Consider the following 13,396-nt stretch of genomic DNA (forward strand, 5'->3'; position numbering starts at 1 on the left):
GCTGGCTCTGATGTTCAGAAGGGAGGGTCAAAGCGCAGAAGAGCAATAGTAATAGGGAACTCTATAGTCAGGGGCACAGATAGGCGCTTCTGTGGACGTGAAAGAGACTCCAGGATGGTATGTTGCCTACCTGGTGCCAGGGTCCAGGATGTCTCCGAACGGGTAGAGGGCATCCTGAAGGGGGAGGGCAAACAGGCAGAGGTTGTTGTACATATTGGTACTAACGACATAGGCAGGAAGGGGCATGAGGTCCTGCAGCAGAAGTTCAGGGAGCTAGGCAGAAAGTTAAAGGACAGGACCTCTAGGGTTGTAATCTCGGGATTACTCCCTTTGCCACGTGCCAGTGAGGCTAGAAATAGGAAGATAGAGCAGCTAAACACGTGGCTAAACAGCTGGTGTAGGAGGGAGGGTTTCCATTATCTGGACCACTGGGAGCTCTTCCGGGGCAGGTGTGACCTATATAAGAAGGACGGGTTGCATCTAAACCGGAGAGGCATAAATATCCTGGCCGCGAGGTTTGCTAGTGTCACACGGGAGGGTTTAAACTAGTATGGCAGGGGGGTGGGCATGGGAGCAATAGGTCAGAAGGTGAGAGTATTGAGGGAGAACTATGGAATAGGGACAGTGGGGCTCTGAGGCAGAGCAGACAGGGAGAAGTTGCTGAACACAGCGGGTCTGGTGGCCTGAAGTGCATATGTTTTAATGCAAGAAGTATTACGGGTAAGGCAGATGAGCTTAGAGCTTGGATTAGTACTTGGAACTATGATGTTGTTGCCATTACAGAGACCTGGTTGAGGGAAGGGCAGGATTGGCAGCTAAACGTTCCAGGCTTTAGATGTTTCAGGCGGGGGGATGTAAAAGGGGTGGCGGAGTTGCGCTACTGGTTAGGGAGAATATCACAGCTGTACTGCGGGAGGACACCTCAGAGGGCAGTGAGGCTATATGGGTAGAGATCAGGAATAAGAAGGGTGCAGTCACAATGTTGGCGGTTTGCTACAGGCCTCCCAACAGCCAGCGGGAGATAGAGGAGCAGATAGGTAGACAGATTTTGGAAAAGAGTAAAAACAACAGGGTTGTGGTGATGGGAGACTTCAACTTCCCCAATATTGACTGGGACTCACTTAGTGCCAGGGGCTTAGACAGGGCGGAGTTTGTAAGGAGCATCCAGGAGGGCTTCTTAAAACAATATGTAGACAGTCCAACTAGGGAAGGGGCGGTACTGGACTTGGTATTGGGGAATGAGCCCGGCCAGGTGGTAGATGTTTCAGTAGGGGAGCATTTCGGTAACAGTGACCACAATTCAGTAAGTTTCAATGTACTGGTGGACAAGGATAAGAGTGGTCCTAGGATGAATGTGCTAAATTGGGGGAAGGCTAATTATAACAATATTAGGCGGGAACTGAAGAACATAGATTGGGGGCGGATGTTTGAGGGCAAATCAACATCTGACATGTGGGAGGCTTTCAAGTGTCAGTTGAAAGGAATTCAGGACCGGCATGTTCCTGTGAGGAAGAAGGATAAATACGGCAATTTTCGGGAACCTTGGATAACGAGAGATATTGTAGGCCTCGTCAAAAAGAAAAAGGAGGCATTTGGCAGGGCTAAAAGGCTGGGAACAGACGAAGCCTGCGTGGAATATAAGGAAAGTAGGAAGGAACTTAAGCAAGGAGTCATGAGGGCTAGAAGGGGTCACGAAAAGTCATTGGCAAATAGGGTTAAGGAAAATCCCAAGGCTTTTTACACGTACATAAAAAGCAAGAGGGTAGCCAGGGAAAGGGTTGGCCCACTGAAGGATAGGCAAGGGAATCTATGTGTGGAGCCAGAGGAAATGGGCGAGGTACTAAATGAATACTTTGCATCAGTATTCACCAAAGAGAAGAAATTGGTAGATGTTGAGTCTGGAGAAGAGTGTGTAGATAGCCTGGGTCACATTGAGATCCAAAAAGACGAGGTGTTGGGTGTCTTAAAAAATATTAAGGTAGATAAGTCCCCAGAGCCTGATGGGATCTACCCCAGAATACTGAAGGAGGCTGGAGAGGAAATTGCTGAGGCCTTGACAGAAATCTTTGGATCCTCACTGTCTTCAGGGGATGTCCCGGAGGACTGGAGAATAGCCAATGTTGTTCCTCTGTTTAAGAAGGGTAGCAAGGATAATCCAGGGAACTACAGGCCGGTGAGCCTTACTTCAGTGGTAGGGAAATTACTGGAGAGAATTCTTCGAGACAGGATCTACTCCCAATTAGAAGCAAATGGACGTATTAGTGAGAGGCAGCATGGTTTTGTGAAGGGGAGGTCGTGTCTCACTAACTTGATAGAGTTTTTTGAGGAGGTCACTAAGATGATGGATGCAGGTAGGGCAGTGGATGTTGTCTATATGGACTTCAGTAAGGCCTTTGACAAGGTCCCTCATGGTAGACTAGTACAAAAGGTGAAGTCACACGGGATCAGTGGGGAGCTGGCAAGGTGGATACAGAACTGGCTAGGTCATAGAAGGCAGAGAGTAGCAATGGAAGGATGCTTTTCTAATTTCAGGGCTGTGACCAGTGGTGTTCCACAGGGATCAGTGCTGGGACCTTTGCTCTTTGTAGTATATATAAATGATTTGGAGGAAAATGTAACTGGTCTGATTAGTAAGTTTGCAGACGACACAAAGGTTGGTGGAATTGCGGATAGCGATGAGGACTGTCAGAGAATACAGCAGGATTTAGATTGTTTGGAGACTTGGGCGGAGAGATGGCAGGTGGAGTTTAATCCGGACCAATGTGAGGTAATGCATTTTGGAAGGTCTAATGCAGGTAGGGAATATACAGTGAATGGTAGAACCCACAAGAGTATTGAAAGTCAAAGAGATCTAGGAGTACAGGTCCCCGGGTCATTGAAAGGGGCAACACAGGTGGAGAAGGTAGTCAAGAAGGCATACGGCATGCTTGCCTTCATTGGCCGGGGCATTGAGTATAAGAATTGGCAAGTCATGTTGCAGCTGTATAGAACCTTAGTTAGGCCACACTTGGAGTATAGTGTTCAATTCTGGTCGCCACACTACCAGAAGGATGTGGAGGCTTTAGAGAGGGTGCAGAAGAGATTTACCAGAATGCTGCCTGGTATGGAGAGCATTAACTATGAGGAGCGGTTGAATAAACCCGGTTTGTTCTCACTGGAACGAAGGAGGTTGAGGGGAGACCTGATAGAGGTCTACAAAATTATGAGGAGCATAGACAGAGTGGATAGTCAGAGGCTTTTCCCCAGGGTAGAGGGGTCAATTACTAGGGGGCATAGGTTTAAGGTGAGAGGGGCAAGGTTTAGAGTAGATGTACGAGGCATGTTTTTTACGCAGAGGGTAGTGGGTGCCTGGAACTCGCTACCGGAGGAGGTGGTGGAAGCAGGGACGATAGTGACATTTAAGGGGCATCTTGACAAATACATGAATTGGATGGGAATAGAGGGATACGGACCCAGGAAGTGTAGAAGATTGTAGTTTAGTCGGGCAGCATGGTCGGCACGGGCTTGGAGGGCCCGAAGGGCCTGTTCCTGTGCTGTACATTTCTTTGTTCTTTGTTCTTTGTGACTTCTTTTATTCCTGTCAATATACATGGAACGACATCAGGCCCTGGGGTCAGTAAGTGTGACTGGGGAAACCATGACAATGCAAATGGATTTTTGGGAGATGTCGGTGAGAAGTCAATAAATTCCAACAAACTTCACTTCTGGATAAATGGCTGCACTTATCCAAATAATTACAGAAAATAGCCCACAATAGACTTTCAGATTCTTGGCCTTAGAGTGGAATTGCAAAGAATAGGTGTGGAAAAATATCTATTCTATCACAATGATAGGCGAATGGGTGAAATTCGGACCTTATTGTGTGTCAATGGCGAGGTCGTCAGAGGCCAATTGTGAGGTCATTGAAAAACAGATACATGTTCACATGGCATAAACCCAGGTTTATGAATTCAATAAGACACATTTTTCGGAGCAGAGAGGTAGAAGTTTCAGAACCAGTAAAAGAACAGGCCCCTGCCTAAGCTTCAGCAGAAGGCAGAGAATTCGGGCTGTGTGTTGCTTCTTTGTTGGAAGAGCCAAATCAGATTTTCGTGGCTGAAATTAACCCAGAAAACCTGCTACTGCAAGCAGTTAACCATTGTAAATTCATCTTCATCACAGTGTGTGTGTGTGTGTGTGAGTGGGTGTGAGCGGGTGTGGTTGTGAGTGTGTTTTGGGTGTTCAATAATAAACACGTACCTTTCATTTTTTAAAATGACAAGGCCTGTCATGAAATGAAATGAAAAACGCTTATTGTCACCAATAGGCTTCAAATGAAGTTACTGTGAAAAGCCCCTAGTCGCCACATTCCGGCGCCTGTTCGGGGAAGCTGGTACGGGAATTGATACACTTAACAGTCACAGTCAGGGCGTTAAAACACTTATTTTTGTTCTGTTTAGGAATGCATCTGTGTTTAGTCAATCTAGAGGTGGAAAAATCTCCCCCCTGTCCATAATTTCTAAGCTCCTTACTGGACTGATTCCATAAGCTCTGGCTGGTTCACCTGACCTAATGTTTTCCTCACTTCTACACATCTACACCTCAGACCTATTCCCTCAGCTGCCCTGACCTCATAATGTTATCTTTCGCTCATTCTTGATTCTTTGAACTGTACCGAGCTTGGTCCTTGCGTTTCACTCCAACTGCCCTGGATCTACTCCTGGTATACTAATCTGCTGGTGCACATTATGCACCTCTGCTGGTTCCCTGGATCAAGCCCTGTTAGCTTATAGTTGATTATCCACTCCCCTCAGCCTTTCGATTTTTCCCTCTTTGTTCTCACTAATCCCCACGCTAAACTATCACCACTGATCTGTCTTTCTAACTTCTGCCACAGTCCCAGGCAAGCCCTCATTGAAGACCAAAGCTACCCTCTGTTCCTCTCTTGGCAGATTCCAAAAAGCTAAGCATGTCATGCATTGATTTCTCCTGACAAGCAGCAAGCCCAATTGAGCCACCATCCTCTCTTGGAGGCCTTCCCACCCAGTGTCCACACTGGGAGCGAATCTCACCAATCTGTTTCTCAGCCCTCTCAAACCATTCATCAATTCACCTGAGACCCTGTTAGCAGATCAACAGCCACAGCTCCCTTTGTGTTTCCCTCCATCATACCCACTCATTCATGAAGGAGACTCCACCTTATTGGGAGTGGTTGCATTAGCATCCTGGCTTTGACCAAAACATGAAGCACAAGTGATGAAGACTTGCCCTTACCAAAACCTCCCTGCCTGGCTCTACTACCCAGCATTTCCCTTGTCCAAAATCAATGCCTCTGCACCGGATCAATCTTGTTTACCTTTTCCATCTCTCTTGTCTCTTTAGAATGCCCACTGTTCACTGTCTTCCTAAGTTCTATCTGATTTTCTCGGTATCTTTCTTCTTTTCTTCCTCAGCCTTGGTACTGACTGTTCCTCGAGGATCTCAATCTCTATCTCAGCTCCACTTCCATTCTCTCCTCTGAATTAATTGCTCTCCTGTCTTCTTTAAGGCCCTCTCTCTCTCTTCATGTAAACTCTCCTATTCACATTCACAGCTACTTTCTTAAACGTGCCACCTTTGGCCACGGTCTCAATCAGTGACAAGGCCATCCCTGCCCACTTCCTCACCACTCTCTCACCACTCATGGCTCTTTCCGCTTGCAAACCCCACTTCCTTCTGTGATTCCTAATAAAAATCATTTTCAAGCCTCCCGTTATGAGGTAATTGGACTTCCCGTTGCACACTCCAAAGTTCTGCCAATGAAACAGTTGCCAGCTTCCTCTATATGGCACAAGTGACATTTCGGGCAGATTTGCTGAATCAGGCAGCCAGCTGTCTGGTGATACCAATTTCTTTGAAGCTACACACTGCCCCTTGGCGTGATCGCCCAAAACACAGAGTTAGTTTTCACAGACATACTGATGATGCCCAACTCCACCTCACCGCCACCTCTCTTCACTCCTCCGGTGCCACTCAAGTATCAGACTGCTAGTCACACATTGAGAACTGGATGAGCAGATATTTCCTGCAATTAAATAGTGAGAAAACTAAAATTGTCTTTGGTTCCCATCATAAACTTGATTCCCTAGCTACCATCTCCTTGACAACAGTCTGGGATTGAGTCAGATTTTGCAATCTTGGTGCTGTATGGGATCATGAGATGAGCTACCAAGGTGTCTAACACCATCATTGACACATTTTATTTCCACCACTATCATTGCCGGACACTACCCTGCCTCAACTGATCAAACTTTGAAAGCATCATCCATGCCTTTGTTACTCCGGAATTGACAATTCAGTCCTGTCCAGCCTCCCGCATTCTACACTCTGTAAAGTTGACATTCAAAATCTGCTGCCCATATTTGTGTTTACAGCAAGTGCCATTCGCCCATCATCCCTCTGCCTGCTGACTCACATTGGTTACTGGTGGAGAATTTTTAAATTCTCACCCTTGTTCTTAAATCCCTCCATGCTCTCGCACCTCCCTATCTCTATAACCTCCTCCAGCCCGAAAATCCTCCGAGATTATCTGTGCGCTTCTAATTCCAGCCTCTTGAGTGCCCAGATTTTAATTGCTCCAGCTGATAAGGCCCTAAACATTGGAAATCCTTCCATAAACTTTTTCCACCTCGGTACCTCTTTTCACCAAGCTGTAGGTCATCTCCCCTCTGGCTTTGTGTCAAATTTTGCTTCATATTATGCCTGCAAAATGCCTTGGAGCATTTTGTTACATTTAAGAGGCTCTATGTATACTTGTTGTTGTTGATGGTGACCTACAGGTCTTACTGGGTGAAACGGTTGTGCCGTACTGCTGCCAGCCACCCCTGTGGTTGACATTCTTGAAAATATCAGAAATTGGTGATGAGACTCACAGTGAGGTCGACTTGAGAGTCAGGGGAATGAAACAAACGCAATTCCTTCCTTACCTATTTGTCCTCCAAACTGCTGCCACAGCGAGGAGCCAAAACTGATTTTTGCAAAGCTGCACTCTAACTGATGTGCATCCCAGCAGATCAAATCTGTTGACAAAGGATCTGCAAGAATATCTACTCCAGTGGATGTGGAAATGAGTGGACCTGGGAAACCTAAATGTGAGTCCATCTCCATTCCAACTGCAGGCACAAATCTTTTCCCATTGGCATAAAAACAGCACAACCAATTGAGATGTGTCTACCCTTTAGAAATTCACGATGCCACGTATACAGTGGAGCAGGAAGTCATTCTGACCAGGGAAAGTGATGGTGCCACAGTGGCACTGTTATTGGACTAATAATCCAACTAGCCATGCCAATATTCCGGTTCAAATCTCACCAACGGCAGCCTGTGGAGCTGGCAGCAAAATACTGCAGATTCTAAAATCTGAAACAGAAATTACTGGAAAAAGTCTAAAGAAGTGTCATACTTGCAATGTTAAGAACATAGGAGATGGAAATGCTACATGCAGAAGGAGGCCATTTGGCTCATCGAGTCTGCACCAACCTTCTGAAAGAGCATCCTACCTAGGCCCATTCCCCCACCCTATCACTGCAACCTTATCCAACCGGCACACCTTTGGGCACCAAGGGGCAATTTATCACGGCCAATCCACCCAACCTGCACACCTTTGGACTGTGGGAGGAAACCGGAGCACCCGGAGGAAACCCACACAGACACGGGGAGAAAGTGCAAACTCCACACAGAGTTACCCGAGGCCGGATTTGAACCCGGGTCCCTGGTGCTGTGAGGCAACAGTTCTAACCACTGTGCCACCCCTCGGTGGCCTGTGTGGGCAGCATGGTGGCACAGTGGTTAGCACTGGGCAGTGCATCAGGGTAGGATACTCTTTCGGAGGGTTGGTGCAGGCTTGACGGGCCGAATAGTCACCTTCTACACTGTAGGGATTCTATGATCTTGGAGCAGAATTCTATGATCTTGAATTATGCCGGTGTCTTATTCCTGAGTCTTTCCCAACTAAGGATTGTTCTATTCCTGCAAACATGACATCTCATGGCCCATTATTTTTGGTGAAAATGTAATTGCCAATTTTGCCTCCGAGCATTGGTGCAAAATCAGGCGTGTTGCAAAGCAGTTACTTTATGAAGTGGACCTGAGTGACGGAAAGCTGACAGTGTTTTCCATCTTTGCTGATAATATGGCGTGGGTGAGCTCTCAGCTCCAGATAACTGTGTTCTCCCGCTTCATGTCCACTAACGGCTCCACTGACTACAGAACATACCAAAATGTTGACAGATTTATGATACCCCTTCACCTCTCTTCACTCAGATGCAATGTGGCCAATAGTGCAACTATATTTAGATCTTCTTCCCCGATTTGTTGTTAGAAAAGCGGTTTTCTGTAATTTTCTGAAGGAGGTAATGGAATAGAAAAACTGTTTCCTTTTTCTCCTCCAGGGATGCAATGTAATGATCCAACATGTAACTTAAAGTGCTGTTATTGTTTGATGGACTTCAATTTCAATTATGTGGGCTAGAAGTATTTGGCCCGAACTATGAAACAACTAAACTTGTTTTAGATTTTATTTTCGTGATATTTTGAAATCAGATAAACCTGCGACCGCATTCGTAACAGAAATTATTTCCGATACCTAAAACAAGAGAGTGACTCAAAATTGAAATTACTGTGGGACACGGAGTCCCCAAGTGAAGGGGAGACTGCACCTACCAATAAAGGCTAACACTCCATAGGCCTTCTTCACAACCCTATCAACCTGGGTGGCAACTTTCAGGGATCTATGTACATGGACACCTAGATCCCTCTGCTCATCCACACTTCCAAGAACTTTACCATTAGCCAAATATTCCGCATTCCTGTTATTCCTTCCAAAGTGAATCACCTCACACTTCTCTACATTAAACTCCATTTGCCACCTCTCAGCCCAGCTCTGCAGCTTATCTATATCCCTCTGTAACCTGCTACATCCTTTCACACTATCGACAACACCACCGACTTTAGTATCATCTGCAAATTTACTCACCCACCCTTCTGCGCCTTCCTCTAGGTCATTGATAAAAATGACAAACAGCAACGGCCCCAGAACAGATCCTTGTGGTACTCCACTTGTAACTGAACTCCATTCTGAACATTTCCCATCAACCACCACCCTCTGTCTTCTTTCAGCTAGCCAATTTCTGATCCACATCACTAAATCACCCTCAATCCCCAGCCTCCGTATTTTCTGCAATAGCCTACCGTGGGGAACCTTATCAAACGCTTTGCTGAAATCCATATACACCACATCAACTGCTCTACAAATACATGAATAGGATGGGAATAGAGGGATACGGACCCCGGAAGTGTAGAAGATTTTAGCTTAGACGGGCAGCATGGTCGGCACAGACGTGGAGGGCCAAATGGCCTGTTCCTGCGTTGTACTTTTCTTTGTTCTTTGGTCATTCCTGCTATGTAGCTGCAGTCTCTCTGTCAGTTCCTCTAAGGTCACTAGTCTGTCCTCTGTGTAAAAGTCCCTCACAGTCAGTCCCCCCCCCCCCCCCCCCCCCCACCCCCCATCCTGTCTCCACCTCTTGAAAGTCCGCTGGTGCGAACTTATCATTGCCGCAGATGGGGGCCATGGTGGACATTTCGGTCAAGCCGAAGTTCTGCCTCATCTGGTTCCAGGTTCAGAGGGTGGTTACCACCACTAGGCTGGTTTAGTGTTTGGCTGGCTGAAATGGGAGCTCTGCCGTGGTGAGGACCCGGAGCCTCGTCCCTGTACAGGAGCTCTCCTCCATCCTCACCCATTCCATGTCTGGTGCTTTAACCCACCCCCTCGCTCCTTCTGCCGTCACTGTCCAATTGTAGTACTGTAGGTTTGGGAGGGCCAGGCACCCCCCCCCTCCTCCCCCACCCCATATTTCTTCTTCTTTGTTGGACATTTTGGGGGATCCTTGAGTTCTTTCACCTGAGGAAGGAGCAGTGCTCCCTAAGCTAGTGATTCAAAACAAATCGGTTGGACTTTAACCTGGTGTTGTAAAACTTCATACTGTGCTCACCCCAGTCCAACGCTGGCATCTCCACATTGTGGCATATGGAGACAGGGTGCCCCTCGCTAGTGAGTCTGCAAACATCTCCCACAGGTGTTGGGCCAGTGCCGTCGCAAATCCTTTGCAGAGGTCCGCCGAGAACCCGTCAGGTCCCAGCGTCTTCCCCACCTGCATGGAGCTGATACTCTCCATGACCTCTCCCAGTCCTAGTGGTGCTCCTACAATCGTCCCCAATGACAGTCATATCCAGTCTGTCGAGGAACTGTTTCATCCCCAAGTCCCCATCAGGGAGTCTGCGAGGTGTACACTGTAGCCACCTGAGTTGGCCACTTCCCGACTTAAAATGGAGAACAGCAAAGGCTGAAGGGAAATTGGGCACAAGAACGAAACAGAGCAAGGCCTGTTTCGATAAGACAGTGCATGCGACTGAGTTCAGTGTAGGAGAGCAAGTCATGCTCTCCGTATACAACCCCAGCACATTCCTGTCACCTAAATATTCGAGTCCGTACTCCATTGCGGACAAAGTCAGCCCTTCCGTCTACAAAATAAAGTATCCCAACGGAAAGACTGCGTGATTCCATATCAACCAGCTTAAAGCATATGGACCACAGTCGAACCACACACACCACGTCATGCTCGACGCAGCAGACCACGCCCCGCCCACAGCCTTCCCCCAACACGTCCAGCCCAGCCACGGACTCAACCCTGACTCCACCCCTGAAGTATACACTCCGCCCCAGAACGCCCACAGACAGCAGCAGCAGCGACAGCGACTGTGACTCAGACACAGCCACAGCACGCCATCCTACTATCCCCATACATCAGGTCTCACCAGAGTCGCCAGTACTATGTAGCTAACTTTTGGTTGGTTCAATTGGCTCTGTATTATAACCTTTGCTCTAGAGTCGCCAGATATCTTTATGATACCGCCACAAGGTTCAAGTTCAAGTAATGATCAATAACTCAATACACCAATTAGTAACATTCAAATCAAAGCCCATTTATTATACACAGTAAATCACTACTCATGCATAGACTCTACTTTCTAAGCTGTTTCTATCACTAACAGGCCAATACTTAGCTTCAGACTGGCCCACCAGGTCAGGGGAACAAATGGCCTTTCGTTCGGGTTCTGAGTCTGCGGGATTCAAAAGCTGGTATGGACTGGTAGGTAGGAGCGCCTATCTCGTAGCGTGCGTTGACTTGAGACTTACGTTCTTTGGAGGCAGCTGGACAGGTCACTGTCAAGGGTTGGTTCGTGTTGCTGAGTGACCCTGTCAAGAAGGATGATTTGAACTTGGGGGATTTACTTTATAGTCCCCAGCGGCTTCCCACCTTTCAGGGCGGACCCCGTACCTGGTTTCAAGTGATCGGACTTTGTTCCAATCGCTTGGTTTGATTTCTCCAATACTGGAGCTGTTCCCTCATTGTTGGGCGGTCTTTAAGTGTCCGTTAACCTCTTTTATGTTGGCTCCTGCTGGCGCCGAGGAGTCTGGCTTGGCCTTGTTTACCTCAAATGTTTCAATTGTTCCCGGGGATCGCGCATTAGTATGTAGATAGCTGCTACATTACTATGCAGATGGCTGCTTGTATCGATGCTGTCTGGGCTTTTGCAGAGTTTAATACACAGTAAACTTGCACCGGCTAGTTTTTGCCTGTGTTGGCTGAATTTCCCTTCAGCCTTTGCTGTTCTCCATTTTAAGTCGGAAAGTGGCCAACTCAGGTGGCTACAACAGCCCCAGTAGGGTTTGGTATTTTAATTCATCTGCAGCTGTGGATGTACAAATTTTGCAATTTATTCATGTTTCCTCTAAAAAAATGTCTACAGTTTCCATCCAAGTACTGTTGTCCAGCTATTTGAACTGTTGTCAGGATTAACATTTTTAATTTTAAAACATTTTTGAACTATATTATTGCCCATTTGTTACATGGCACAAAATATACAATCAGGAAATCTGCCCGAAACAAATTGGGACCCCCTCATATCTTCATGAGCCTCTCCCCCTTCCCCAGGTCCCCCAAATAAGAGACTCAAAAAGCAGCTGAAATTAGTTATCCACTCAGTACAGAAGAGGTTTTGCTTAACGTTATAACCTTGCAACGCTTTGCGACACAAAATGTGACGTACACTATACGAAAACAGCACTATATTAAGCATCGCATCCCAACTTCATATTGGGCAATTTAATGGTAGCTGTCAGTACAGGACACATTTTACCCCAATAGCTTTGTTACATATAAAACCAGGTTAGGCAGCTGCCTTTGTTTCCTTCCAATGTTAATTATGAAACTTCTGTTAATCAGATCGGCCACTATCACGTCATGATGAGATGCAGTCTTTGTAAGTTAAAGACACTTGCCGATTATTGAGGCCCGTCAGTGATCAATGTCAGCATCGTCGAACTGTCCAACTTCTACTGGAGTCGCACCCAACTCCATTCCATCTTCAGTGTTGACTGCTGAAGATTCTGTCCGCACCCCAGCCATATGAAAGGCCTGTCGACTGACTGACTGAGCTAACATGCCTTTCAAGTCTCTGCAGGGTCGCCTGTCCCTCTGGGTTCAAATGGGAGAAACCTTCCTCGTACGTGTGGAAAGTGGGAACATCTCCTTGTCCTCGTTCATGTGCTTCCACATCATATTCCTCGCCTTCTTCATCATCCTCCTCGAAATCATTCTCCGAATCAGTGTCACCCGGGTCAGGGTGCAGGGCCCAGCAGTCGCACAATGCTGTAAACAAAGGCCCCAAGGCTGTTTTATCCATAGGCACAAACCGAACCTCTGTGATTGGATCGCTGTCATCGTTATCATCCTCCTCCTCTCCATCAGGGGTCTTTTCATCCATATTTGTTTCTTTGCATTCCTTGGATGCCAGCTTGGCATTCACCATCACGTACAAGTGCTGCTGTGGGTAAACTGATGGTCGGATATTCCAAGGAGAATCCCATTCCAGATCCAGCAAACCAAGACAGTCGGCTGTCGGCGATGTACAAGGTGCCGGTGCCGAGGTCTTTGCCATCCAGAATCGCCGCGATCTCAGCCTGTTGGAGCCGGACTCCCTCGGCCGGGGGTGGGAAACACCTGAGGAAAACCATGGAGCCAGCAGAAAACCCTCCCCGCGGGTGCACACCATGGAGCTGTGGGGCCCACTCCTCGAACTCTCCCCCTCAGCCTCACTTCTCCATGCGGCTCCCGCCCGCCCCATACAGACCCCAGTAGAAGGCCTCGAACGCTTTGTTGATCTTTTTTGGATCGGCTACCAGTCCTCCTTTGCTCTCCCTCACCTGTGCTATTTGCTTCGTGGTTGCCTGCTTTCTCAGCTGCTAAGCCAGCAGACGGCTAGCTTTGTATCTAGCTGGACAAAGGGTCATCTGGACTTGAAACGATGACCCTCCCTT

The 13,396-nt window shown here is 47.4% G+C and overlaps 1 pseudogene; it reads right to left on the reverse strand.

Annotated features, from left to right (window-relative positions):
- Window positions 1–12,374: 12,374 nt before the first annotated feature.
- LOC140407762 (methylosome subunit pICln pseudogene) lies at window positions 12,375–13,132 on the reverse strand (annotated as a pseudogene).
- Between the last annotated feature and the right edge of the window lie 264 nt (window positions 13,133–13,396).

The sequence above is a fragment of the Scyliorhinus torazame genome, chromosome 2 (assembly GCF_047496885.1).
Source record: "Scyliorhinus torazame isolate Kashiwa2021f chromosome 2, sScyTor2.1, whole genome shotgun sequence".
Taxonomy (NCBI): domain Eukaryota; kingdom Metazoa; phylum Chordata; class Chondrichthyes; order Carcharhiniformes; family Scyliorhinidae; genus Scyliorhinus; species Scyliorhinus torazame.